General features: G+C 40.8%; 1 long non-coding RNA gene across 2 annotated transcripts; it reads right to left on the bottom strand.

The window, feature by feature from the left end:
• Positions 1–525: 525 nt before the first annotated feature.
• LOC137848329 (uncharacterized) lies at positions 526–27,183 on the bottom strand. 2 transcript variants are annotated; one of them, XR_011091291.1, is made up of 3 exons: positions 27,015–27,183; positions 8,290–8,785; positions 526–8,198 (listed from the first exon to the last, which is right to left on the bottom strand). It is a non-coding gene; the product is annotated as an uncharacterized lncRNA (long non-coding RNA). The 2 variants fall into 2 exon arrangements; XR_011091292.1 differs by lacking the exons at positions 526–8,198; positions 8,290–8,785 and adding exons at positions 23,155–24,464; positions 25,389–25,535.
• Positions 27,184–27,801: the final 618 nt, after the last annotated feature.

Genomic DNA, 27,801 nt, shown 5'->3' with positions numbered 1-27,801 from the left:
CCTCAGTAAGTTTGCAGATGACACCAAGCTAGGTGCGTGTGTCGATCTGCTCGAGGGTAGGAAGGCTCTGCAGGAGGATCTGGATAGGCTGCACCGATGGGCTGAGGTCAACTGCATGAAATTCAACAAGGCCAAGTGCCGGGTCCTGCACCTGGGGCGCAATAACCCCAAGCAGAGCTACAGGCTGGGAGATGAGTGGTTGGAGAGCTGCCTGGTGGAGAAGGACCTGGGAGTGATGGTGGACAGTCAGCTGAATATGAGCCAGCAGTGTGCTCAGGTGGCCAAGAAGGCCAACAGCATCCTGGCTTGCATAAGAAACAGTGTGACCAGCAGGGCTAGGGAGGTGATCGTCCCCCTGTACTCGGCTCTGGTGAGGCTGCACCTCGAGTACTGTGTTCAGTTTTGGGCCCCTCGCTACAAGAAGGACATGGAGGTGATTGAGCGGGTCCAAAGAAGGGTGACGAAGCTGGTGAGGGGCCTGGAGAACAAGTCCTACAAGGAGCAGCTGAGGGAGCTGGGCTTGTTCAGCCTGGAGAAGAGGAGGCTCAGGGGCGACCTTATTGCTCTCTACAGATACCTCAAAGGAGGCTGTAGCAAGGTGGGGGTTGGTCTGTTCTCCCACATGCCTGGTGACAGGACGAGGGGGAATGGGCTTAAGTTGCACCAGGGGAGTTTTAGGTTGGATGTTAGGAAGAACTTCTTTACCGAAAGGGTTGTTCCCTGGAAGTCTTTAAAAGACGTTTAGATGTAGAGCTTAGGGATATGGTTTAGTGGGGACTGTTAGTGTTAGGTCAGAGGTTGGACTCAATGATCTTGAGGTCTCTTCCAACCTAGAAATTCTGTGATTCTGTGATTCTGTGATTCTGTGATTCTGTAAACAGACTCCCTGGTGCACTTCCCTAAGGACAGAAAAAATATTAACACTGAGGTTTAAATTTAGATGTTTACAGCCAGTAGAATGTAGAGCTTAGTAATTTTTCTCATTTTTTCTTTTGACTGTTGTGTCACATTGGTTTGTCCATGTTGGAGTTTCTGTTTTATCATGCTGCTTCATCTTCAATACCCTCATCCTGATGAAGACTCTTAGTCAAAGGGGTAACCATGAGAAAAGGATGGCCAGACTGACTGAATTGACCGGGTTTCAGGTCTGACTCAAGTACCAGGAAATGGTATCTGTTGTTAGCTGTAGGCCACCAATGTAGGCAAAGCTAGTTGAGAAAGGTAAATTAACTGTTCACAAAATACAAGCAGATATTGGGTGAACCGTGCTGGAATCAGGCAGGATTGAAGAAAGCCTCCCAGCACTGTTGATATCAAACATTATCAAAGCAAAATCATCTAAATATGGCCCAAATTTTTTAAACACATTAAAGAATTTTTCTCTGTATCTTTTCAAGGAATGAAGATAATGGACCTCCAATTTTCATGTTTTGCAGTGGGATTTAGGGCTTATTTATTTATTTATTTTTCTTCCCCCTCTATTTGAGCAGTAGGAATCTGAATGCTTTCAATGTCTGTATCAGTTTGTAAATTAATTGTAATCATCTTAAGCATTTATTCAAGAGATAGACCTTGATTTCAGTTGGATAGCTATGTATGAAAGTTTCGTGTCTTCACATCTCTAAAGAACAAACCAACAGATCCTCAAGCCAAAAAAAATAATAATAATATCGAAGTGAAGCAATGCTTAAATTCCCTTCGTATATTTTTATTTCAATGCTTCATATCATTTACCAAAGCAACTAGAAACTATTTCAGAATTCCTCATTTTGATAATACTTTATTCTCCTATTAGCTGAGTTGTTTTTTGTTTGTTTGTTTGTTTGTTTGTTTGTTTTTGTTTGTTTTGTTTTGTTTTCAAAACAATGGTAAAAGAAGATACTTTAATGTTTCAGTGGACAAGAGAAAACTATGTCAGCATGAGATTGCTGCTCTACTTTACACTGAACTGTCAAGTTCAGTGCTCCTACATTGCTTCAATGATGGTTGGGCATTACTAGAATGAAGACCTTCTGTGCCAGAAGGGAGATCCTGCCTCTCAAGGATTTCCTTTTACAGGAAAGGAAAGATTTTTTTTCCCCATTATTCTCTGTCATCTGTATAGTGAAACAAGCTGTTTTAAGTATCTGACCCACTGTCCTCTTAACTTCCTCTAGCCTTCAGAAAGCCCTAGTCATCTTCTTTGTGAAATCTTTGTGGGTATTTATTTGTTCCACAGCTGTGTTGCATTATGTGGACTGGAATCAATCCAGAAGCAAAACTTCTACCCCTGGAGGATTTTCAGCACCTTAGTCCTACCTTTTGTCCTTGCTCAACATGAAAACTCAAAAGGTTGGCATTTACTACAAAACAAATTTTCTTCAGGTATTTGATTTTTGAAATGCCAAGAATACCTGTAAATGGAATATTCTATTTGGAAAAGGCCTTATTTTGTTTAGGCTAAGTCATTTGGGTCAGACTTCTTTACATTTTAACTTTTAAGTAAAGGCATAATACAACATAAATGATACGGGCCAATCATATAAAAAGCATCACTAGTTTTCCACTGAAAACTCTGACCAGTGATCAAGTCATTTCCCTACCGGCTCTTTTAATCAGATCAGTGTTTTCTGAGGGAAAAAAAAAATCATCTGGAAAATTTCCAGCCAGTGTTACTGGAAACAATGTTCCTGCTGCCATGTCCATCTCCTCTGAGGTCAGCGGGCTGGTTATTTATCTGCAGGGATGTATTACAATGAATATGCCCTTATGTAAGTCAGCAATTTCAGCTGTTTCAAAAGCAGCAAAGTTTGCTTAGCACAGACACGAAATCCAAAGTTAACAGAAGCTAAGCAGAATATAACCCTGCACTGGCTATGATGACTGTGGTAAACTCTGCTAACTTGTCTACAGCACTGGCTACAGAGGATTTGCTATACAGGAGGAGCAGAGAGGCCTTCTGACATGGGGCATGGATACTCTGTGAGCTCCTTGCAGACTGTCTCTGCAGCACCATGTGTCAGGAGCCACTCTGCTGCATCCAGCCAGAGTGGGCATCCAACTTCTACCCACACTTGGGGCATCTCTTCAGAGATGCAGGTATGGTACAGAGACAACAGTCCCCACCAGTGCAGCACCAGAGGTGGCAGTAGCTTGAGCTCAAGAGCCACAGGGTAGCCAGCTCTCAGGACTCTAGCTTACAGTCACCCTGAAATCACCTCTGAGGGCTCTTATGAAGGAAAGCTGTGTCTGTGCCTCACCAGATCATCCCCAACACAAACCTCATGTGGATGAAGGAGGCATGGGAATGCAGAGCACACTTCTGCTGCCATGCTCAAGGCAGAGAGCACAATGGTAAAAAAGCCCCCGTGTCACGCACTGGCCTTGTGCAGGCTGTCAGGCAGACCAGTCCTCAGCTGGTATCGAGCCTGCAAGGGCAAGTTACTCTTTCACAGATTTTTTTTAGAAAATGTGGGTGGCTAAAACAGGCTTGCACCAGTTCGGAGCTCCACAGCCCTGTGAAGGTGATTGATTTGGAAGTAAGAGCCCAGCAAAACAGGTTTAACACCTTAGGGCCAGTGACCGCTGGTTATTCCTAGACAGACACAACCACAAATGCCTTTTCAGAACCTCGGCACTTAATAATTATCTGGTTACATAGTTCTCATCTGGCCAAAAGGCGTAAGGCAAATTATCTGTTAATAAGGACCAAAATCCCTTTACCTAGGAGGCATCAGCCCTTTGCTTTCCAACACAAAAGTATATTAGTTTTCCTGGCTGCAGTAGGCAGAGCTATTCTTTTGAACGGTGAAGAAATCTGGACCATGCTGTGTATTGAGATCTATGTCTGAAAGATGAAGAGAAGAGCAGGAATGGTTTTGTATTCTAATACTTCAGTCTTGTGCTGACAGCTTTATTCTCAGGCCTGATGTCCCACTTTTTTTTGCCCAGGCCTGTATGGTCTTCCCCTTGCTCATTGAAAATCTGCTTCATGTCTGAGGGATGGAAACTCTCTTCCTAAATCAGCACGCCAACAGATCTGGTGTGATGGCAAACGGTCCACATCATCAGTCCCAAAAACATGTATGGAAGGGCAGGTATGTGTGTGCAGAATGCCCATAAGTCTTCATTTGGATTTAATATGCCACTTCAGTGACTTTCTCAATTCATGCCCCACCTACCTTGCTCGCATATCCCAGGATAGTTTCAGAGTCCAAATAAAGTAGGTTCTTATTAAACAAGGCTGATGGGCAGGCTTTTCATTACAACAGTAGAAAAAGATCACAAGAAAGGACAGTATAAATACACTGCTCAGCTGGAGACTGAAGATTTTTTCTAGTGTCAGGTTCTGCTACACAAAAGTAGAGACCAAAGACATGGATACAGCAGCAGCTTCATGTTTGCTTCAGTTTCTGGAAGTAGAGCTGTGTGAGCTATCTGTGTGACATCCCTTCTGGCTGTGGCATGTATTGGTTTGAAGGACCATGGGCCTGTCTCAATGTGACAGGGTACCTGTATGCCCCTCCTTAGCTTTAAATTGCCACTTCACCCTCTCCTCCTTTTCATTCTAAACCTACTTTCCTGCTTCATTACAAAATTACACTTGATTTTCCCCATATGCTGGGACAAGGAATGTTAGGTAAAAATGGAAATGTCATGGATGGCTCCATTAGGATCAGGGCTGGTTGGGTGATTTGGCACTCCTGGCTCTGGTTCATCCTTGTCAGCTTGTTTTTTAGTTACTGCTGCTTGGTATGGATTATTCACTGTACATACCTGTTAGAGCTCTGTCCATTACATACTAAACACTACCCATAGTATAACAGAATTTTGATAGGCACATATTTTGTGAAGGTTGTGATCTGTGGTGTGTTACCAGCATCCTAGAAAGATCATGTGATGTGCATGAACAACACTTATCACAGACTTGTAAGGAAACCATTTGTCTGGTCCTTCTTACCTTCATTGTCTTATCCAAGAGGAATTATTAATATTAGAAACTTTGGTTTCGCAACTGGTCAAGAAAGTTCAGAATAAACATTCATCTACTTAAAATATGGCACTACGATCCATTTAGAAGAAATACTGTTTGCAATTAGGTGGAATACATCTACATGTATTTCAATAAACTTGCATTTAGAAAAAATGAAATTAATTGCTTGAATTCATTTTTGAACTTATCAGAACATTATGTTTTCATATTTCATTTTAGATTACTCAGCTCTGACTTAACATGTTGCAAAGTATAAAAGGTTATGTTACTTATATTTTCATGGAATTCAGATCTTGTCAAAAGAAGGCAACAATCTTGTTTGACATAATTATGGGTCTGTTTGACATAGGTAACTGTATTGATAAAATAGTTGTCATCTTCAAGGCATCCAGCATGACAATTTAATTAAAATACTTGAATTATGCAATTTAAGGGGATCATGTTAGACTAAAAATCATCCCTCTGACAAATCTTAAAATGCAATTGTCACGGAGGAGGTATCAAAAAGCATGTGTAGGGCTGGTCCTGGTGAAGTTCTACATATGTCTGTCTGTTCATGCTCATAAAGTGTTTTATAATCTATATACAAATATAATTTTGTCATGGAGTCATCATCAAATTATGAAGATCTACAAATTGTCCAGGTATTGGTATTATGAGGAACATGATGGGACGCTTAACTGCACACTTAGATCATTATTCTTGAAGGATGAATTAATCTTCCAGATTGAGGCTGGTATGACTTCACGTTTGCAGGAGTTTTTAATAAACAGTTGTATGAGTCTGCATTTAAAGCTGTTGACAAGAAGCTGCTACAAGTGCCAACAATATGGTTTTCAATATAGTAGCCTCTGGAGATTGTCTCTCTTCTGGGAAATCTTACTCTCAAATCCTGAAAAAAAAAAAAAAAAAAAAAAAAACACAAAACAAAACAAAAACTGGTATGTTTCAGCAAAGAGAATAGAGACCAGGGAAGGGAACTGCAAAAGGAATTTATGTATTGTTTCATCATTTGCTCATGATTCTAACCAAAGACTGCATAGGAGTTTAGCATGGATATTTACTGAGGAAAAAAATTTACATATTCTTTTTCTTGGGAAAGTCCAGTAAGACCTTGAGAAAAATTTCCCAGGAATTTTTTGGCTAGTAAAGCCAACCTCTGTAGGAATTTTGTCCAAGAAATAGTGACTTAGTGATTATTTGTGAATTCTACCTTTCTTTCTTTCAGTTCTAGGAAAGCTCTGTCTCAGTGTTGCCAGGGACCACTGATTAATGAACCTGGGCAGGAAAATAGGACAACTGGCCTGTAACAGCAACAACACAGTTGTAGACATGGCTAAGTCATATGAGAAAACAAGGGACCTAGCAAGGAAACATTAACGTCAGTGTGGTCAAACCACTTCCCATAAGAATGGTTGCCAGTCCCTCCAACAGGTACAGCTGAAAGGTCATCCTTATCAGTATGGCCTGCAAATCATTTTTATTTGTTTGTTTGGTTTACCTTTTTTTTTTTCTTTTACTAGAAAAAGAAAGAAAATTAGAAAAAAAGCCTTACTGTTCTATTGCACTTTTTTTTTTTTTTTTTTTTTAGCTAAATATATCATTAATTACAGTGCATATTGCCTCTGAATTTTGTGTGATAGCATCCACACATCATCAGTGGGTATGGAATTAAGTTCCAGTCCTTGTCTCCGTGAGGTCAGTAATCCAGATCTCTCATCAGTTTCAGTTGTGTGATGAGAGTAATTGTGACAACCTACTTCAAACTGTGATAGAGTTATCATGGTGACTCTCAGTGGCATTTCAGTTTAATGAACTCATTTGCACTTGTTGCTGCTACATCTCAGATTACTCCCCTGAAAATGTATATATGGGAAATATGTCATCCAAAAGAAGTGCTAACTGCTCTTCAACAAAGTATTCTATAAATTCCAAAAGAAAAATGTATGAAAAAATAAACTGCCAAACTGGAAAACTAAAATATGCTACTTTGTCCTCCTGCAGGGATTTCTCATTAAAACCCAGATAATCAGGGGGAGAACAAATCCCCACTGTAAGTGAGCCTTATGAAGGACCTACACATAGGATTTCCGTGTAACAGAACTGACTTACAATACATACTGACTTACAAATACTCCAGCTTCAGTCTCAGCTTTTTTCTGTCTTTCATTTGTGCAAGACTGTCCTCTGCCTTAGGATATATACCTATGCTTTCTACTTTCTGTTTTAAGAGACATGGATGTGAATCTCGCCATTAATCCTCATTACCAAGTCACTGGTTTCTAGGTGATGCCTTGAAAATATGCTTGATTCACATATCACAGAATCACAGAATCACAGAATCACAGAATGGATGAGGATGAAAAGGACCCCTGAAGATCATCCAGTACATCATCTATGGTCACCATTATAGCTGCTGCCCTCACCTGGTTACCTGACCCCATGATAATTTCCCATCCCCCAAACTACTTCCATCTGGGTTGTTTTTTAGGATTTCTTTATTTTTTTCTTTAAATGCGGGGCCTGGGCTGGTGGCCTGTGTGGTCACCAGCCCCCGGCTCCTCCTGCTGGGCCCTGCGCAGCCATGATGTGTCCCCGGGGTTGGTGTTGAGCGGGGACCGGGGCCGTCTGTGCCCGTCCTGCTCCCAGTGCCACGAGAAGCTTCGGACGAGCTGTCGTGGCATGGAGGGGCTGTGGTCCCTGCGACTGGGTGACGTGCTGCAGGACCTGTAGCTGGAGGGACTTCGCCGCCGCTGCTGCCGCCTCCGTGCTGGCCCTGCGTTGCGTTGGGCCCTTTCCCAGGGCCGTCGGGCTGAGGCAGCCCGCATGGAGCACGGCACCAGCCTCACGATGGCCAGGATGGGGCGCTGGCAGAGTGGGCAGGTGGCTCTGTGGGCAGCCCATGGCTTGATGCACTCCACGCAAAAGGAGTGCCTGCAGGGGTTCAGCCGGGCTGCGTCAGCCAGCGGGCCCAGGCAGATGGTGCATGACTCTTCTCTGGGCACCTCTGCTGGCAGCTCCTGGCGTGGCTGGCTCATGGTGCCCACCTCTGTCCTGGCGTGGAGATGCTTGTTGTCTGCGGGACGCTTCTCTGATGACTAGCGGGTGTCAAGCGCCTCTGGTCCTCAACACCTCCTTTGCAGGTCGCTGCCAGAACCTCAGAGTAGTGGTCCCCCAACAGCACTCTGATGCCTTGCGCTCCACCAGGAAGACCTTGACGCCTTGCCTGCAACCAGATCAAGGGATCTCAACATCTTACGTGCCACCAGAAAGACCCTGACTTCTTGAGTTCCACCAGAAGGACCAGGGTGCCTCACCTGCCACCCAGAAGGACCTCACGTCTCTCATACCAAAGGAAGGACCTTGACATCTCATGTGCCACCGGAATGGCGATGTCGTGCCTTCCACTCGAAACACCTCCAACTGTCACATTCCAGCAGTAGGATCTCAACCTCTCGAGTGCCACTAGCCAGACTCAATGCAGGCTGGACACTCAGGACTCTTATGGCCAGCTGCCTTTTGAGAGGCCACCGGGTGACAGTGACTCTGTGGTGACATCAGAAGGCTCTCACGGTGCCCCTGGTGGGGCTTAAGGAATTAACATGACTGTTGTGAGAAGAACTGGAGCACAGTACTCCAAGTATGCCTTTGCCAGGGCTGAGTAGAGGGGATCACCTCCCTTGTCCTGCTGGCAACACTCTTCTGAATGCAGCCCAGGATACCATTGGACTTCTTGTCCACAAGGGCACAGTACTGGCTCATGGTCAGCCTGATGTCCACCAGGACTCCCAGGTCTCTGCTCTCAAGAGCAGCCTATCAAGACAGCAACAGTACCATCATTATTGATACTTTTATCTAGGCTCTTGCTATCACAGAGCTTGCCTAGATTTTGTCACAGGTGTTTTCTTGGGCAATTTGTGGCCCAAAGCAGTTGTGTTTTCCAGAGATCTGGAAACTGAAATAAATTTATTTATTTATTTATTTATTTATTTATTTATTTATTTATTTATTTACATAATACAGTTACCAACAGGAACAAACCTGTTCTATTTCCATCCAAATTTTCTACATGGTTGCTAGGGTTTAACCAGAATGATCTCTGGTGTGTGCATGTCATTGGCAATAACAAAGAACAAGACAGATCTCAATCTATTCTTTATTTGTACTGAACCCTTCGATTCATGTGACTGGACTCAACAAAGTACTGTCTGCTGAAACAACACTATCTTTTTACTTTTCCATGAAATTCTCCTATCCAAGGATCAACTTGAGTGAAACAGAAGAAAATGATGAGGCTTACAGTGGCTGGCCATGAAACATTCATCTTACAATTGTGAATGCCTCATCTCAAAGAACAACAGCTCTTCTCTGGCATAACGAAATCTACTCACAACATAAAACCACAGTTCCACCTAACTGCTCTGTCTTTCAACACAAGGTGTTGACTAGCAGCAGAAAGTTTATAGTCAGTATAGGTATGTGTATCATACATATATTTACTGGGATACTGTGGAAGCCCCATACTATCTTGAACTCTATCTGCAGTTAAAACTTAAGAGAAGTTACATGCATTTCTCCAAAAAAAAAAAAAAAGTATCTGGGAGACTTTGGGACTTTGGGTAATCCTGGAATATCTTTAAGAATCCAAGGGAACCCCCAGAAGAAGAGAGACGGGCAGCTAAGAATGAGACTGGCACTGTGATTAGTAAGTAGAAGTAGGGTCAAGACCACCTCAAGAAAAGGTCAGGCAGAAATTAACAGAATACAAGAGTTTCAAAAATAGCATAGTTTGTGGTTTACCCTTCAGGTCTCTCTCTGAGGTTTTCTCACGTAATTACAAGGCAACTCCCATATAGTACTTGTTACAAAAGAATTTAGAGATGTAAACATATGCTGACAAGCACAAAACAAGCATTCCCTTTATGACAGAAATGCTGCTGGGGTTAGGTCACATCAACGCATATCCTTTACTATTTTAGTCAGTCTTATGAGCTGTGTTTCTCTTCATTAGGAACATGTATTATCAGTGTCAGAGTTGATGGAAGATTCTATTTTAGTTTATAGACTTTGTTATCTTTTCATGAGTATCTCTGATACTGGAAGTAAAAGGGCTGAATTCATCAGCAAGTGCCTTTAAGAGTTATACATTGAAGGTACATTACAACAGATGAATGCGAGTCAGGGAATTTGGCTTCATATTTTCTTATCTAAATCTATTACATTAAATTCTGTCTACCATGTGTATATTTGCATCCATAGCTGTGGATCAAACTTGTGTACAATAATGTGCTCCACTGTGTAAAAATGCAGAGAAGGCACATATTTATTCAAGGAGTTTAGAAAACCCTATCTCCTTCTGAACCTTCTGCACCTCTTGCCCTTCTTGTTCCCCATCTTCTGCTCATTGTGTATTTCCTTTGCAGCATAGAAAACTGTTTGAGCTCAGCCTAAAGGACGGGGGCCTCACACTGGGTGACCTAAGGCAGTGAAGGCATTACACTGAGTGTACTAGCTGTTTCCTGAGATGCATCATAGCTGTCTTTCCCATAGAACCACAAGGCAGATCCTCCTAATGTTAGAGTCCTCCTGGATAGTTGTCTCTCTGATGTCTTGCTGGAGAACTGTACTGTGGCCAGTGGCAAGAAACAATGTGAAAGGGTTGTAGGAGGTCTGCTCTCCCTTGTAAAGGTAAGGGACACAAAATTCTGTATCCCCAGGACAGTGGTCTCACAGAGGTACCAGACACACTGCAGGAGCACTGTGCTCTATAGCACAGCTGCTCTGGAGCTGACAACACACAGGTCTGGCAAACGTTGTCTCCTGCATAGCTAAGAACAAGAACCATGGAGATCCTGCTATTGCATACCTGTAAAGAAGAAGCTGGATTGAGAACATTGCCTCTTAAACACTAATTAAGGTAGTATCATCTCTGATTGCTCCGTGATCTGGTGTTTTCTTCAGATGTCTTGTGGAGGAGACTCACCATAGTGATCAGACATTTGAAAGCTATTCCTGGGATAATCATCCATCTAGTTGGCTGGGCTTTACTAAGCTTTGCAACTGGGAAGATGGAAGGACCTCAGAATACATGGATAACTAGAGACTAGGAGGATGGTTGGACTAGGTGTTCTTGCAGGTCCTTTCCATCCTTGTGTTTCTATGATTCTATGATTAATACTTCCAATGGTCTTGTTAGTCTGCATAGCAACTGAAAATATGGATGGGATATGCTTTAAAAGAATACATTTCTTGTTATTGTTTTAATAAGGTGTAGAATATTTGCATTGAAAAAATTTAAAGAAAATAAAGGAAATCAGTGAAACAGTGAAACTCTTCCATAGTTTATGGTATTAATGAATAGACAGCAGGTATTGGAGATTTTGAAAAGCCATTTGGACATAGTCCTGGGCAACCGGCTGTAGGTATCCATGCTTGAGCAGGCGGGTTAGACCAGATAACTTCCAGAGGTACCCTCCAACCCCCACCTTTCTGTGATTCTGTGATGTTGGAAATCTTGGAGAATCAAGCATTAGCTGTCATGTTGTCTGGTGGCTCAGCTGTGTGCGTTTAGAACAAGAAAGCAAGAAAGGCTGAGATGTTTGTGAGAGTAGCATCAACAGGTGAATAGATAGCTATACCCTGCAAGGTAAATTTGCTGCTGGACCAGTGAGTTAACATGTGCTATGTGTCCAGAGTAAACACAAAAACAGCAGTTCCTTGTGAGGAGACAGCACCATCTTTACCCAGAGCTTTCATACAGCCCCTTGCTTTAAGTGCTGTTACTTCCTTCCAGTTGTACAGCTGCAGCACGAGAGGAAACCAATAAAACATCATCTCAACCATTTAGATACTTTGAGGTTGTGCCCTGCCCACTCAAGATTCAAGCACTGGTCTCAGTGTTTGGGAGGAACAAGTTATGTGCGTCAGCTGAGCCACAATAACAAGCTATGTTTTCGTTCAGCCTTGAAGCAAAGGGCAGTAATTTAAGCTTCAGTGAAAAGTGTCTGAATCTGTACATTTGAAGCTATAAGTGTGCATGACAACACTGTACACAGAATGACTTCAGCTGACACACAAGAACTTGTCCAGCACAGGAGCTCAGCTATACCTGAAGTTTCTCACACCTAGTGTGTAACCCCATGAGAGCAGCAATCATAAAAGAAGTACCGAGTTATAAAAATGTCACACTGATGCTGCTCTGTCTCCATGTGGCAAACTACACTGTATAGCTGGATTTTGAAATGAGTTCCTCTGCTGAGGCTAGAAAGCAGAGAGAAGCCAGGGACATTTTTCTCCTGGTGCAACTCTGAAGCATAACCCATTTTAACCACCCAAGTCCTTTCTCTGCCTGTCACAGAGAGGAGAGCCTGTATCCCCAGGCACTCATAGCAGGCTGCTGAAGTCCAGAACACCAGCATCTCCCACCTCTTTCCCCATGTCCTTTCTTCTTTGGGGCTAACGGGAAAGTCCGACAGGCTTAATGATCCTGCTCTTGTGAAACTCCTTCTGTCTCTTACACATTGAACATCTACCCCAGGCTACTCTAACTAGAATGGAGCAGCAGTTGTAGAGTCTACTCATGAAGGTGCTTTTGTGTTTAAGAGCTCCCAGCTTAAAGTAAAGTTTGCTTCATTTCATAAAAATACTTGTGACTGGCAACTGTACCAGAGGTCGTTAAAAACTTTGAACTGCAGAGAGCACAACATGTTCTCTGCACTATTAAATGCAAGAGTGTAAACAGGAGCCTTAAGTGGTTATGTTCTCTTTGTGTTTGTTTTTAATTGTTTGTTGTTGTTTTTCATCATTTTTAACTTTCTTTCTTTCTTTCTTTCTTTCTTTCTTTCTTTCTTTCTTTCTTTCTTTCTTTCTTTCTTTCTTTCTTTCTTTCTGTCTTTTTTTCTGTCTTTCTGTCTTTCTTTCTGTCTTTCTTTCTGTCTATCTGTCTTTTCTTTCTGTCTTTCTTTCTGTCTTTCCTTCTGTCTTTCCATTGAGCATCAGTCCCAAAGTAATATTACCAACTTTATTCCTTCCACACAATATTGAAACAAGGGTTTTGCTATGTGTATTACATATGAACTTCAAAACTCATAAAAAAGAACTGGTATGCTCACATTCAGGTTGCAGTCATCATTTATATTCTCTTGTTTTGCACGTGAAAACAGAGCAGCCCTCTCAAAGTAACATGACTATGCTGCTCAGCTAGAAATAGAAATGAATAAGTGCCTCAAAGGTTGCCCAGGGATGCCTTAGGCAGACCCATTCACCTTGTGAAGGTCCATTAGACATTAGATATGTTTGTTCTGTCCTAATATTACGTTCCTCGTTGGATTGTCCCTAAAGAATGATGATGGCTTAAGAATAGAACTGTTTATTACCCCCGACTCTGTTGGGAGGGTCATGATATTTAGGAAGGAACATTGTCATCGAAACGATCTTGTTGTTTGTCCCCTCCTGTGTGCTGCACTGTCTGGCCTGGAAACCTGCTGAGGTACCTCAGCATGCTAGAGGTTCAAGCCCTGCGCAGGGTGAACAGGATGTGGTCCTTCCCTCAAAAATCTCAAGGTCAAGTAGAGTGGAAAATGACTAGAAAATAAAATAAATTTTTCCACCAAATGTGACTTTTTTTTTTTTTTTATAAATGTACGAAGTTGCACAATCAAGAGCCATTCTGATCTGTAGGGGCCCCTTAACTGCAAAATCACACAACCATTGTAGGGGTTATGAACAGGTTATTATTATTATTTTTTTTTTAATGAAAGGAGGGTTAATGAGTAATGTCCACTATAACTTTTTTCATTGGGGCATTTACTTTTTTTTTTTTTTTTCTCTGTAGTTCTATTAATTTCTTGTTTCATTAATTCTTTAGATCAGGGCTTGTGCAGGGCTCTTTTTATTATTATTATTATCATTATTATTAATTTTCTCAACTTATCAGTTGTTCATTAACCAATTTAAATCAAAATTCTTAAATTATTCATATTACCTTGTTCATACTAAAGCTACTCTCACCCAGCGATTGAAATTCCTATATTTCTTTGGTGAATGGTAAGTTGTGTTACTTCAATTTTTCAACAAATACAATGTTAGTCCCTTAAGCAAATTTTCCTGAATATCGTCACTATAATTTCTTCCTACATGACACACTGAAGAGCAAAATTAACTCTTAATAGGCTTCCATGTGAAATTCTACATAGAGTATTAAGTCCAGTTATAGTAAAGTACATTTATAAAGAGATTTTATAGCCATTAAAACTTCATGTATCTTGTCATGAAGATTAAGGCTTAAAGTCTGTGGTTGCAGATGAAACAAGATTCTAACAATAGATTTGAGGTTTTCTTTCACTCTCTTCTCTCCTTTCCTTGTATGAAGCAAAAATATTCTGTACGGACTTGCATATTGCACCTGATCTTGTTTGCTTTTCTTCTGAGTTTATTTCTATCCTTGCCCTTTAATTTTGACACTTCAGTGCTATGGCCTGAAGAATATTTGAACACCTAAATGATTTCCTTCTGTCTGTAATCTATACTGTTCTCAATATCTCATAGAGCTCAACTTGCAAATGCTGTGATAAAATGTGAATAATGGGTCAAGCAGACACCTAGACATAGCTGTATATGAGCTCTGCAGCCTGAAGATCAGGTGGGAACCCATTGTTAACTAGGGTCAGCTGGACAAGCTGAGCAGCAGGTTGCTCTTGTAGTGCTTTTACGTCCAGCAGTTTTAGTCTTGACAGAAGGGCAGAAAGAACTGCCCATTCCTTTATTACTGTGTTGTAATATAGTAGATATTAACACACTTTTAAATTTGAGAATTGGTATATATCTTATTTTAGAGGTAGAAATTTAGAAATTTTAGCCTAGACACACCATATTATTAATGCATATGTTAAGTGCAGCAAGGAACAACGTATAGGTGTAGACTACAGAGTAAACTGAATGGGAAAGAAAGTATATCTGGCAAAAAAACAACAACAACAACAACAACAAAAAAACAAACAAACAAACAAAAAAAGGAATCCTGGGACTAGCATTTAGAACTCAGTCACTGACTACCAGCGTCAAGAAACAGTGGGTACTAAAATTTCAGCTTTACTTTTCAGCTCTTTAACCTGAGAGAACATTTCTTATGAGGTATATATTGAAGTTAATCTTTTCATATTATGATATATGTGTCCTTCTTAAATAATTAAAATACCTTTTCTCAGGTTGGAAGAACAAAAAACGAAGAGGATCATTCATAGGATTTCTGTATGTAGTCTTGTTATGCTGGTTGCCTGATGTTTTCCCTGTGTGAGGATGAGAGACTCTGCAACACAGAGCAAGAAGGTGTTTTGTATTTGTGTTGCATGAAATTGCTGTGAGAGACAAAACATACAAAAGGGGTAGTTCTGTGACCATCTGTAACTCTTGTGGGAGCAATTTCCATGGTATGATTTAGTGCTACTTTGATTTCCACATCAGATTGGATAAGCTGTACTTGTCCAACGTCTGCTTACAATGTGGAAAAGTATTCTTCAAAATTATTGTTTGACTGATGTCTGTATCTTCCTTCCATGTCACCTTTGCTAGGACTATGTTCTGTTGAGAGGTACATTCTGTCTGCCCAGTATGACATCTGAATTTTCTTAATCACATGCTGCTGACCAAGGTGCATGAAGCCCAAAAATGCTGCTCAACTTTAAGATATATTTTTAGCTCCTGGAAGTTATCTGAACCCTACTCTGGACACAGAAAGTAACATAAGGAACCCCACATGCAATTTTCAACCAAGACTTCCTACACAAAGCAAATACTATACCTAACATAGGTGGAAAATAAATGGTAGGGAGGAAATTCTGATATAAGAGTGCTAGACCGTCTGCAGCAGACTCCTGCTGTCTTGCATCCGGACTGCCCCATTACAGTCAGCACTTTGTATACTGTGGGCAAGCAAGGTTGCTTGTGTGTGATGGTGCTGGGTCTGGCTGGGATGGAGCTGGCTTTCTTCACAGCATCTGGAATTGCATTTGTGGTTAAAATGGTATTGATAACACTTCAGAGTTTTGGCAATTGCTGAACATTGCTTGCACAACATCAAGGCTTCTCCCTTCCATCAAGGAGGCTTGGGGTTGAGCAAGTTTTAGAGGAGACACAGCCAGGACAGCTGACCCAAACTGGCCAAAGAGCTACTCCATGCCCTACGATGTCTTGCTCAGCAATAAACACTTAGGCAAAGGAGGAAGTGGGGTTGTCTGTGGTTCCAGTGCTTTTCTTCCCCAGCAACGTTACTCACGCTGAGGCCCTGTTTTCCAGGATGTGGCAGGATGTCCACCTACCCATGGGAGGCAGTGAAACAGTTCCTCTTTTTGCTTTGCTTATATGTACAGATTTTGCTTTACCTATTGTCTTGATCTGTGAGTCTTCTTGCTTTTGATTTTTCCCCTTGCCATGGGAGATGGGACCGAGAGGAAGATTGGTTGGGTGTTTGGCTGTTGGCCAGGGTCAGCCCGTCATGGTGGTTTTAGATATTTTTTTTTGGAAGTGATTATTAACACATCAAGATCTCAGAATTTACATTGCTTAATGCTGTGATGTTTAATGAAGCAGATAGCAAGTACCAAAATATACGTAAAATCTGCAATTACTTTCAGCTGTTTTCTACTGAAAGTAATTGATAGGATGATTTAGTATTGCAAATATATTCAGACTTACACATCAAAAACAGTTTATACATGATGGTCTGCTTTTTAATCTCTTAATTTCAGAGAAGAAATCATCAAATACAGAGATTGTTCAAGTTGTGAATTTGTGAATTCAGTTGCAATATTTTTCTCTCCATGGTCATACACTTTTCAGATTTTTCTTGCCTATATGTACCTTACAGAATACAGTACTTTGGTGATTTATATATAAATAACAACAACAGCAACAATAATAAACAACGTTGTTTTTTATTTGAAGAATGAATTACAGCAGACCTGCCAGGTCTAACAGACGTGTGCCAAACTTCCCTACAGAGATTTGCTGTCTGTCACCCACACACACTCAGCTCATTCCAACCACTGCTTCATCACTGCCCAACAAATACACAGGCCTCCTGTGAGGAACTGATTACTCACAAAACACTGTCAATTGCCTAAAGCCATCAGATCCAAGAAAGATCTTTCATAGTCCTAAGCAAAACAGCTTTTTGCTATATTTTCCTATTAGCAAGTATTTCAGTTATAACTTTATATTTCTAACATTTATAGAGGTGAGAGATTCTTAGGGTCACCATCTGGTTCTCTGGGTGTTTATGATGCTAACACTCAAAATGTGCAATAGTCTTTGGAAAGTGAGCATGAAAGTCAAAGGTGACTGAATATACATGAGTTTTCAAAAACGAACAAGTTTTTAGGCATAACTCTTTTTTTTGTGTGGGTTTATGGTGCTGAGATAGAGCTCAGTGAATGTGCTGACCTTTGATAGCTGCAGGAACAGCTTAAATGAGAGCAATGGAAATTCAGCTTCCTCTTCTTAGAAACTTCTACATCCAAAATTTATTTTTGTTTCCGTTCAGAAACATAGATATTTCAAATTCCTCTGAAATGTGAATGCTATATTAAATATTTTTGTTACAGTATTTTTTACATATTTTACAGTATTTCATTAAGCATTTTTTTTTTAAACTGTATATTTTTATGTTTGTTTGCATATGATTTGTTGCATAATATCATATACAATCTCCAACTTGTGAATATATACAGACATGAAGCAATAAAATTAATAAATTAATAAATAAATGAATAAAACAGCAACAAAAAAACAACCCTCAGTTAATAAGATAATTGCATTCCAAACATTCTGTTTTGCAAGTCTTGTTTGGAAGATTTTCAAAATTTAGTTTCAAAATTATTTACGTGTGCTGGATTTTGATACACTCTAAACATTTTGTGGGAAAATACGACATTTTCAACTGGAAAAATCTTTAGACAAAAATCCTCTGACCTATAGTTACTTGATAGGTTCATCAGATGATATGAAGATATTTTTTTTAGTAATTTTTGCAATCATCCTAAGAACAAGGGATAATCCAGGCCAGCTTCTGCTCACATGCTGTTTAATGAAATGTGTGCTTTCCTTGTCACTCAGAGAACCACTGACATTTGCTATAGGAGTACTATACTATAATTAGTGTTTTTATTAAAACTCTTGACTTTGAGTAGAAATGACTTGGAAAGGGATAGCTGCATTTTCAGGTCTCACTGAGGCTGAACTGCTTTCCTCATGTTAATCTCTTGACTGTCAATGAGACAGTAGTTTTCAGATGACAATACAAATTGTTTACAAAGCAGTATATTTTGAGCATGTTATCTCAATAAATTTCAGTGAAAGAGAACTGTAAAAAATATTTTTTTGGATCTGGACACCCTCCGTATGGAATTTTATTTCTATTTCCAATAGTTGAATAGGTATTGCACTTGAAAATAATTTACAAGTATTTTTCACATATAAGCTTCCTTTTCAGTTTCTAAGTTCTCACTTTAACTATTGCATATCAATACTGATGTTCTTTAAAAAAGTTTTCTTATAATAAAAGTTAGAGAAGTTCATCTGAATGATTAGCTGGATTCTGCTGATTCATAACAGAACTGTAGAGCAAGATTTTGTTTGCAAAGAAGATTGCCGTAAAATGTTACCAATTTCAGTAAGCCAAGGACAATATCTATTAAGTCATGTACAATAAAGTTATGGTTGCATTGCTCAATTTCAAACCAGTTGGTATTCAGCCAGTAAGGGTACAGTAATGCAATTATGAAACACCTCTCTATAACATCATTTCTCTCTGTAAAATCTCATGTTTACTAACAAATTGCTCATTCTGAAAAATCCACAGAATTTGTATGCTGCAGATTTCATGATTAAATGTTTTTGTTTGATGTTTTGCTTTTACTTGCTTGCTTTGGTAGTTATTATTATTATTACCATTTAAGATGAACTGCATATTTTTGAAATAAAAGGTCATAAAATCACGCTACCATCTCACCTGTTGCAATGTTAAGCCTACAGTTATCTGTACCACCTACTCACATGCCATGTTTCAACAAAATACTGTCCATGCTTAGCTCAAATTTACCTCCACATCTCTAAATCAGGCAGTTCTCTAGCAATAGTAATTCCTAGGGGCAAATGAAAGCCTCCTACAAATCTGTTTCACCTTTTGGTGGAGAGTTGGTATGCTAAACAGTACATGGCAATTGGATGATAAGAGATTCCACACTGAAAGAAGAACCCTATAGACACTAGGAAAGGTATTTTCCCAGCTCCTAATGACCATGAAATAATAATAAGTAAATCTTTGACTTGGCCAGGACCTTATCATTTCAGTGTAAACCCAAAGCCAGTTTAATGAGTTACTCCCAATCTAACCTAAGTAATGAACATCGGAATGGAGAGCCTGACCCAAAGACTATTGATGTCTGTCTATTCTTATAAAAGGATGGTGGGGTAGGTTTGTTTTTCCTCTGTTGCACTAGAAAGGTTTTCCACCTTCTAACATGAAGTACTGCTGTCTTGGAAATACTTCCATCCATTTAATTGTGTTCAGAACAGACATAAATAGATGTGTCCTTAATAAGTAGTTTCCAAAAATGCATGTTCATTTACCTGTCTCTGTTGGTTTCCTGCCTTTTCTTGACAACATAGCCAACCAAACCAATTTCCCATAAGATGGCAAACTGGTGAAATGTTTGCCATTCAGTTACAAGAATTGAAAGAAAAGACACCAAGTTGAATTACTGATCTCATTCCACATGAAGTGGAATATCTGATGAGTCCTTAGGGACACAGTCAGGCATGCTTAAGGCTGTTAAAGTGGTAACTTAGGAGAGAAGTTGAGAGCAACTCACAGCAGGAAAGAGCAAAGCATCTTCTACACACGTCTTTACTCTTCAGCAATGAAAACACATAAAGGTTAGGAGCATGTTCCTGCAGGATTTCCCAGCCCTACCAAGTCATACTGTCTGGACAGAACAAACCCACTTTTTTGGGTATCTGACTGGCATTCATATAGATGTTAAATAATGTTTTCCTCACTACAGAAGTCCTGACTAACTCAGTGTCAAGAAATTCCATAAAAGTGTACCACAAAGTCTTAAAAGAACAGGAAGGAGCAAGACAGATAGAAATCTGCAAAAACAACATTGCTCCTAAGGTTATCTTTTCTAAAAATTAATGAACAGATCAGAAACAATCCCCTCCTAACCTACAACATACTTCCCATTTCTCTGGGCAGAGCAGGGGCAGACAAGCAAAGTGTAACCTACACATGTTTCTGAAAGCACATGGTAAATATAATGCCTGCTTTCAGATGAAGGATCAAAAATGCATTCTTATTATCAGAAGTAAAGTTCCTAGCACCATCTGCAAGACATCTCCCTAGGCTCAAATGGAAGAGTATTTTTACAAGTAAAAATTCTAAATATGTGAGATAAATATGAGGTTTTATGAAAGAATTCAGTAACAATGTCCATTCATAGGAATGTAAAGCTATAAATGGAACAACAGTTTTCTGATATCACAGTTACTTAATTACAAAATGCACAAGTGCAATGAAGAGCACAATCTGAATGTTAGCCCACATGGCACAAAGTGTCTAAGACGATGCTATATTTGCAAACAGGACATTAGGTAGATTAGCACAACATAGCACAATTCAATTAGAGACAGAGTGACCTTTTTACTGCTTATGTTCAAAAGCAGCAGAAGGAACCCTGCCTATAATTAGCTGTCTCTACTTTGTTGCTGTTTTCTAGCATTATCTAAATGAACGTCTTTTCTGTTTCACAGATGAATTTGGAAGTCTGTAGCATTTCATCAGGGAGATTTCCCTTTCTCAGCTCAATGTTCTGAATATTGTCAATGAGGTCATACATATGTTCTCAGTAATATAACAGTAGCTTCAGTTTAACCATCAAGATATTGATTTCACCCTTGGGAAACTACCAAGCTGGGTGTCATTAAAATAACATTTGCCACTTTGCAGTAATTGCAATAATGTAGTATCTCCTCTGGTGCACCAGAGAACAGAATTCCCCCCTTCCTGCCCTTCCTGCTGTGAAAGTTGTGCATTAAGTGGTGCCTGCTGCAGGTAGCAACAGTGTTGCATGCACTATCTCACCTTGGTAAGTTTAAAATCAAAATTACAACTTAGGTTGAGAGGTAGGTTCTCCTAGAAACAAAGGAAAAGCCATTAAAAAAATATCTACTCTGTTCATCCAAGAAAAAGAACTATCATTTATACATCAAAACTAATGAATACCATGTGACCAAGATCTCAGTTTTATATCTCTTATATGTAATGCAGTGCAATGACCCCTTCACATCAAGCTGGTAAATTGGCTCAATAATGACTCAGAAAATGCCACCTGCACTTCCTACCCAGCAGCTGAGTTTTACTACAAGTCCTTTAATTGGAAATATAGTTCCAGCCAGGCTTGCTTTTTTTTTTTTTTTTTTTTTTTTTTAACAAAAGTTATTGTTCTTGTGTTTGAATACCTTGTACTTGCTTTGTTTTTAAATGTAATGCTTGGCATATTACAGTGTACGGCTTTGAATAATAACCTCCAATATAACAAATACAGTCAAGTGCATAGTGTCAGAAAATGGTTTATTGAGGGCAGAGTCCTGCTTTAGCTAAGGACTGTGTGTAGTGCTGGTTAGTCTTCAGCTGCAAATTCTGGTCTCTAGAATAACTCTCACTGCTGTGAGTGAAACAACAAGAAGAAATTAAGTGGGAAATTTAATTTTAGGAAAGTCAGGAAAAGGGAATGGGAAGTGGCTCCAGTGAGGCTCTGTGGTCAGTGGTATGTACACTCAGGCTACACCAGTGACATGGGTTTCTGGGAAATAAAACAAGTGCCAGGGTGATGAGTTAGCCAAAGAGCCCTGCTGCTGAGATACCCCAGCTGCATCCAGAGGTGTGGAGGGGGTTAATGAAAGCCCCAGGGTCCAGCCAGGAGGGTAGCAGGAATGTGGATGAGTCAGGGGGGAATCCATGAACTCACTGGTAGACTCATCACAGAGACTGAAAGGAAAACTCTCAGACCTTCTGGAAATCCCCAGCTGAATACAGCTAGCACTCCTGCTAGCTCTCCAGGACAGGGACACCATATATGTACATCACATTGGGGTCACTATTAAATGGAGTATTTCCATCTTACTCCTTTTACAAGTATGTTCAAAGCAGGAATGGCAAATTTAATTATTTTTTATTTTTTATTTTTTTACTTTTTATTTATTTTTTTTTCCCAATTAAGGCATTGTTAGCTTGTGAGGGACTGGAGACTCTAGATTTTCCAAGGAGCAGAAGGTACTGAAGAATGCATTTTTGCATAAGTTACCCTGCAGCTTGGCCCCTCCAGCCCTGCCTTGATGATTGCCCACCTACCATACATGCTAATTTGTGCATGTATGTTTTTTTCTTGTGGACCAACTAGTTTTTCCCAGCAGGAAACCCAAAAGTGGATGATGAAGACTTCACTCCAGGATCTGCTCCACATAGCCAGTGAGGATGTGGGCTGTGCATGCTTTCACCTCTTAACCCAACAGCATTTCAACATTTCAGCATTTCAGGGGTCTTGTGCTCCTCCACATCCCCTGTGTGCATGACAAAATGTTGCCTTCCTGAGATAAAATCATTGTACTTGTGGGTTGTTGTCAGGACTCTCTCTCGATAACTGTCTTGGGTTGGTACCCTAAGCACAGCTAGCACTGCTGCAGGGGCACAGAGGGGTGGGCTGGCTCTGAAGAGGTCAATCAAATGCATCCCAGATGCCCTCCAGACTCCACTGTTCTAGCAGCTCCCACCTGAAATCAAGGGGACCCTTAGATTTATATCATCGCAGTGAAGGGCTTCTGCCATCATCTGCCCAGAAGCTATAGGTGCAGGCGGGAACAAGCTGGGGGTCACCTTTGCCAGGGAGTAATGGGACATTTTCTGATGTGCTCTATCATCCTGGGCAGGGTGCAGCACCAGTCCCAAGGAGCTGGGACTGCAGGGGGAAGTGGAATGGATATGAAAGGCTCTTGGATTGGGAAGGACCAAGACAAGGTTTGTTTTAAGTTCTGCTGCCGTCAGTCTACTCCAGGAGTGCTTGTCATGAAGAGCGTGGGCATGAATCATTCCTCACCAGGCGATCAGAGGCCACAGCCTCCCTTCACAGTTCTTTAAAAGCTCTATATATGTACCCTAAATGTCTCTGTAAGCATCAGAACTGTATTGTCAGGCACAACTATTACTCACAACTTGTTATTTGAGAGGGTAAGTTATTTTGAATTTGATTTTCCAATAAAATCCTCTAAATCTGTGCTTTTTTTAATTTTTCCTTTTTATTTGTTTCTGTCAGTTAGACATCCAAATGACAGTGCTGCCCAGGGAGAAACTCATGACTAAGTCTTCCTGGAATTCACAAAATTTACATCCTCCTACTCATTCCACTTTGCAGCTGTTTATCACACACATTTTCTTAGCATCCAGAACACAAAAGGTATATGGAAAGCAGGAAGAGAGACTGGTTAACAAATCACCTTCTTTCACCTACTGCTGAGCCTTTCTTCAGAAAGGACCAAGAAAAAGGCATTCTTAAAGCTGGAGCATCACAGAGTCCAGTCTGGAGCACTCATCAGGATCAAAAACCTGTAGCTGATTAGATTAACTGCTGCCCAAATACCATCATCCTTGGACGCTCTGAAAGAAGGACTTTTCCATCAAAATCTTGGATTGCCCCCTTGCAAGACAGGAATGACACCTTTTCTCCACACTAGTTATTTGAAAGAAGAGTTTAGTCTACTAAACTCCAGACAGTGCTCATGAGAAAATAAATCATCAATTTCCCTTAAAAAAAATAATCAAAATAACCTTTCTGCCAACTCAATATAGATCAACATCAGATTGATACTGTAAAATAATCCCTCTAAATTCATGTTTCTCTATTAAATATGGGTCCCGACAGTTTCCATTTTGTAACAAAAAATCCACACCAGGACTACTGTAGATGGCATCTTTTTGATTTATCATGATCTGAACTGATCATGGGGAGGGAGACAATTTGGGGGCTGGGGTGGGGGTGGAGGGAGGCAATGTTTTGTCGCATCATTATAGACAAGGGGGAGGAAAGGCAGGAGGTATCTTTAGAAAGGCCTGCAGATTTTCTGTACTATAAACACTGGAAATGCCATTCTGACCTGGTTTAGCTGGAACTGAAGAGGAAGTCCCAGGAATGTTTAGTGGTTTGAGTAGAATTGAACGAAGGCTGTCAATCTTTTGATGAAAGCTGTTAAATGATGATTGATCTTACCTGGGAATTAATAAAAGCAACAACAACAACTACAACAAAGAACTTTGAACAAGCCACGTGAAATCCTGTCACTCTCACCTCATACTGAGCTTTTCTGCCCTATGTAATCTCATCGTTTCATTTACTCTTCACTCAGCCTGGTCTTCCTAGTCTTCAGAGCTTTCTATCCTTCCTTTCTGATGAGAAAGAAATATGAACATGAGCCGGCAGTGTGCCCAGGTGGCCAAGAAGGCCAACGGCATCCTGGCTTGTATCAGGAATAGTGCAGTCAGCAGGAGCAGGGAGGTGATCGTCCCCCTGTGCTCTGCTCTGGTGAGGCCGCACCTCAAGTGCTGTGTTCAGCTTTGGGCCCCTCGCTACCAGAAGGACATCGAGGCCCTGGAGCATGTCCAGAGCAGGGCTATGAAGCTGGTGAAGGGCCTGGAACACAAGTCCTATGGGTAGTGACTGAGGGCACTGGGGGTGTTTAGTCTGCAGAAGAGGAAGCTCAAGGGGAGACCTCAGTGCTCTCTGCAGCTACCTGAAAGGAAGGTGTGGGGAGCTGAGGGTCAGCCTCTTCTCACAGATGACCAGTGATAGGAGTAGAGGGAATGGCCTCAATTTGCTCCAGGGGAGGTTCAGGTTGGAAACGAGGATATATTTCTTCTCAGAAAGAGCAGTCAGGCATTGGAACGGGTTGCCCAGGGAGGTGATGGAGTCACCGTCCCTGGGGGTGCTCAAGGAAAGGTTGGACGTGGTGCTTATGGACATGGTTTAGTGGATGACATTGGTGGTGGTAGGGGGATGGTTTTTCCAACCTTAATGATTCTTGAACTCCTAGGAGAAGAGACAGACTTTTTGCTATTCCTAGGTGCAGAGACTCACGCAGCCATTGGGATCCTGCTCTAGAAGCAGGACCTGTAGCTACCACCCCAGTGACAGTGATGTGAAAGGTGAACCAACTACCGTTCTGAGTGCCACTGCCATGTCTATGGTGCTGCAAGTGCTCACAGCAGGTGGTTTATGGTGAAAACAGCCCCTCGCCGTTTAGTTTCTGTAACTCTATATGTACAGAAGGGTCACCTCTTACCAGACTACTAAAAACTGTCTTTCATTCTTACTTGGTATCTGCAGGTCTGAACAGCTGTGTCACAGCCCTCGTAGGGAGGGCTCACATGTGGAGGCTTCATAAAAATGCCACTGTGATCTTAAGCAGAGGAAATTTTGCTGTTCTTACTCCCACTCCTTTGCACTGCACAAAGTCAGGCCTGTTGACATGCGAGGCAAAAGTTAATGACATACTTGGCAATTATTCCTTTGTTTAGTTTTACTTTTGCTGTAAATCCTCTTCTAGTAGTGCATTGTTACTCTTAATAATGTTTGGTGCCACATCTGATATGGACTCATGGTATGACTTGCATAATTTATCTTTTATTTTAGACTGACATTAGTATTTCTTCTCTTCATGGCAACAGGACATGTCAGCTCATATTTGTAAGTGTTTAAATGACTTCTTACTCTAGTCTTGAAAATCTCTTTTAAGTGAACTGAGAGGTTTTACTGGGATGTTAACTTTCTAGCTAATCTCCTGTTCAAGACAAGATACGTCATTTTAATATCAAACATCATTCATCTCCTTCCTTTCCAGGTAAAGTCCTCTCTGAATCTCTTTGGTCTCCACAGTGAAAAAGTTCTGAGTGAATATAACTGTAAGTATCTGAGATGGGTCAAATTCTCAGCCCTTCAATGGTTAAATAAAGGTAATTCTTCAGTAGTGCTGACTTCATTCCTTTGGGGTTTTTCCATCTCCTCAAACACGTGGTACTCTCTGTCTCTCCTTTTTCTGATGCAATGCAGCCTACATTATTGAAACACTCCATTGCTGATTTACTAATTAGCCTTTATTACCAGAATTGGTCTGACCTTATCTACCTTCAGTACTGTTCTTCCTGGCTCTGTTCCTCCAGAGCATTCTCATCTATTCCCATGTACAATGAACATTCAGGAGCTTGTTTGGGTTATGAGTCAGAAGATAAGCCAGTCTCCCAGTCTGCAGCCGTAGCTGTAAGGCTCCTGAGGTTTAGCTGTAATCTCCAATATTCGTTGCAGTAATTGTTATTTTCTTTACAGGGTAGATTGAGGGATCAATATCTAAAAGTAGTAGAGACATTATTATAATTTTTCTGGCATTTGTAATCCAGACTATAGGTTGTTGAGAGCAAATTTTACAGCCATAGAAGTGCATGCCTTAAATACCCCAACATTTTTTTTTCCCACTGCTAAGCAGAATGTGAACGTCCAGAGTCTCCAGTAAGTGGGGAACAGTCTCAGGAGGCAGAGGAAGGTTTGTTCCACCAAACAAGAAGAGTACTTCTTGCTCTGACAAGGACACTGGAGCTGCTGGGAAGATGTTGTCCCACCTTCTCCTTCCTGAGCAGCTGATACAACAGTGCCGTGACATAAATAATCAAAATAACATTAACGTAAACCAAACAGTAACCAACCCAGGAAACCTCTCTGCTGGAGTAGGCGACCATGCACTGCAGTCTCCCACAGATGTCCTTATCTGCTCACCAGTGTTAGGTGGTGTGTAGGAAGCCTGCCCCGGGGGGTTAATTCACCAGCAACCAGCAAGATTACACGAGATTACAGCCTTGTTTAGATGAAGGGCTAGGGCTTCTGGGAGAAGCTGTGGTGTTTAGCCCAGCGACAAAACATGTTCTCTCACAGTTATGTGCAGAACTCACCGCAAATTGATGGCATTTGGGGTTTCATCCTTTGAGAGGATCTGCTGTGTTGTATTCCTTAGGGCCTGGCTGATTTCTTTGGATCCCAGGGTCTTCTGCCTCCAGTGGAGCAACAGCACCCGGCACCAGTTCAGGGCTTAAGCACAGGGAATTACAAGCTGCTGAATACTGATTCATGTCCTGCTCCTCAGGAATGTGACACTGAATACTCTTGGCATCCAGGCACCTCCTTAATGTTTTGGTACCCAAAGAAAATGTATAAGAAATTCCTTGCATTACATGAATGTGCCTACATCACAATAACCACAACATGATTTGGGAAAAAAATTCTTTAAAATATGTTTTTAGCCTGGAAATTGGATGACTTCCACAAAGTGTGAAGCACTTCTTATGGAAAGTTCTGCCTCTTGCTCCCTTTTTTATCAGATAGATACACTTTTTTCTGTTTCATTGTTATGCTTACCATATTTTTAGGTGCATAGCACTTCTAGGAGAGCACTGTGGATAAGACTGTTGCAAAATGTTGTCTCTTACATTTGTGATATAGACTGTACAGACTTATTATACAGGAGTATACAGCAGGCAAAGGGGCAAAACAGTTTTTATGTTAGGCATTGTTAAATTATTGATAGCATAAAGCTGACTGTTCATAAGCATGTTGGAGCATTTTGTACTGTTTGCAATAAGACCTGTAATTTTCCCCTTAGATTTTGTCCTAAGAGAAGATGGTGCAGTCATTACTCATTCCCTTTATAAAGCTATAGCAATTTGGCACTTAGTCCCCCAG

This window comes from Anas acuta, chromosome Z (assembly GCF_963932015.1).
Source record: "Anas acuta chromosome Z, bAnaAcu1.1, whole genome shotgun sequence".
Taxonomy (NCBI): domain Eukaryota; kingdom Metazoa; phylum Chordata; class Aves; order Anseriformes; family Anatidae; genus Anas; species Anas acuta.
Note: the sequence above shows the minus strand (reverse complement) of the source record. Positions and strands in the feature narration are given on the sequence as shown.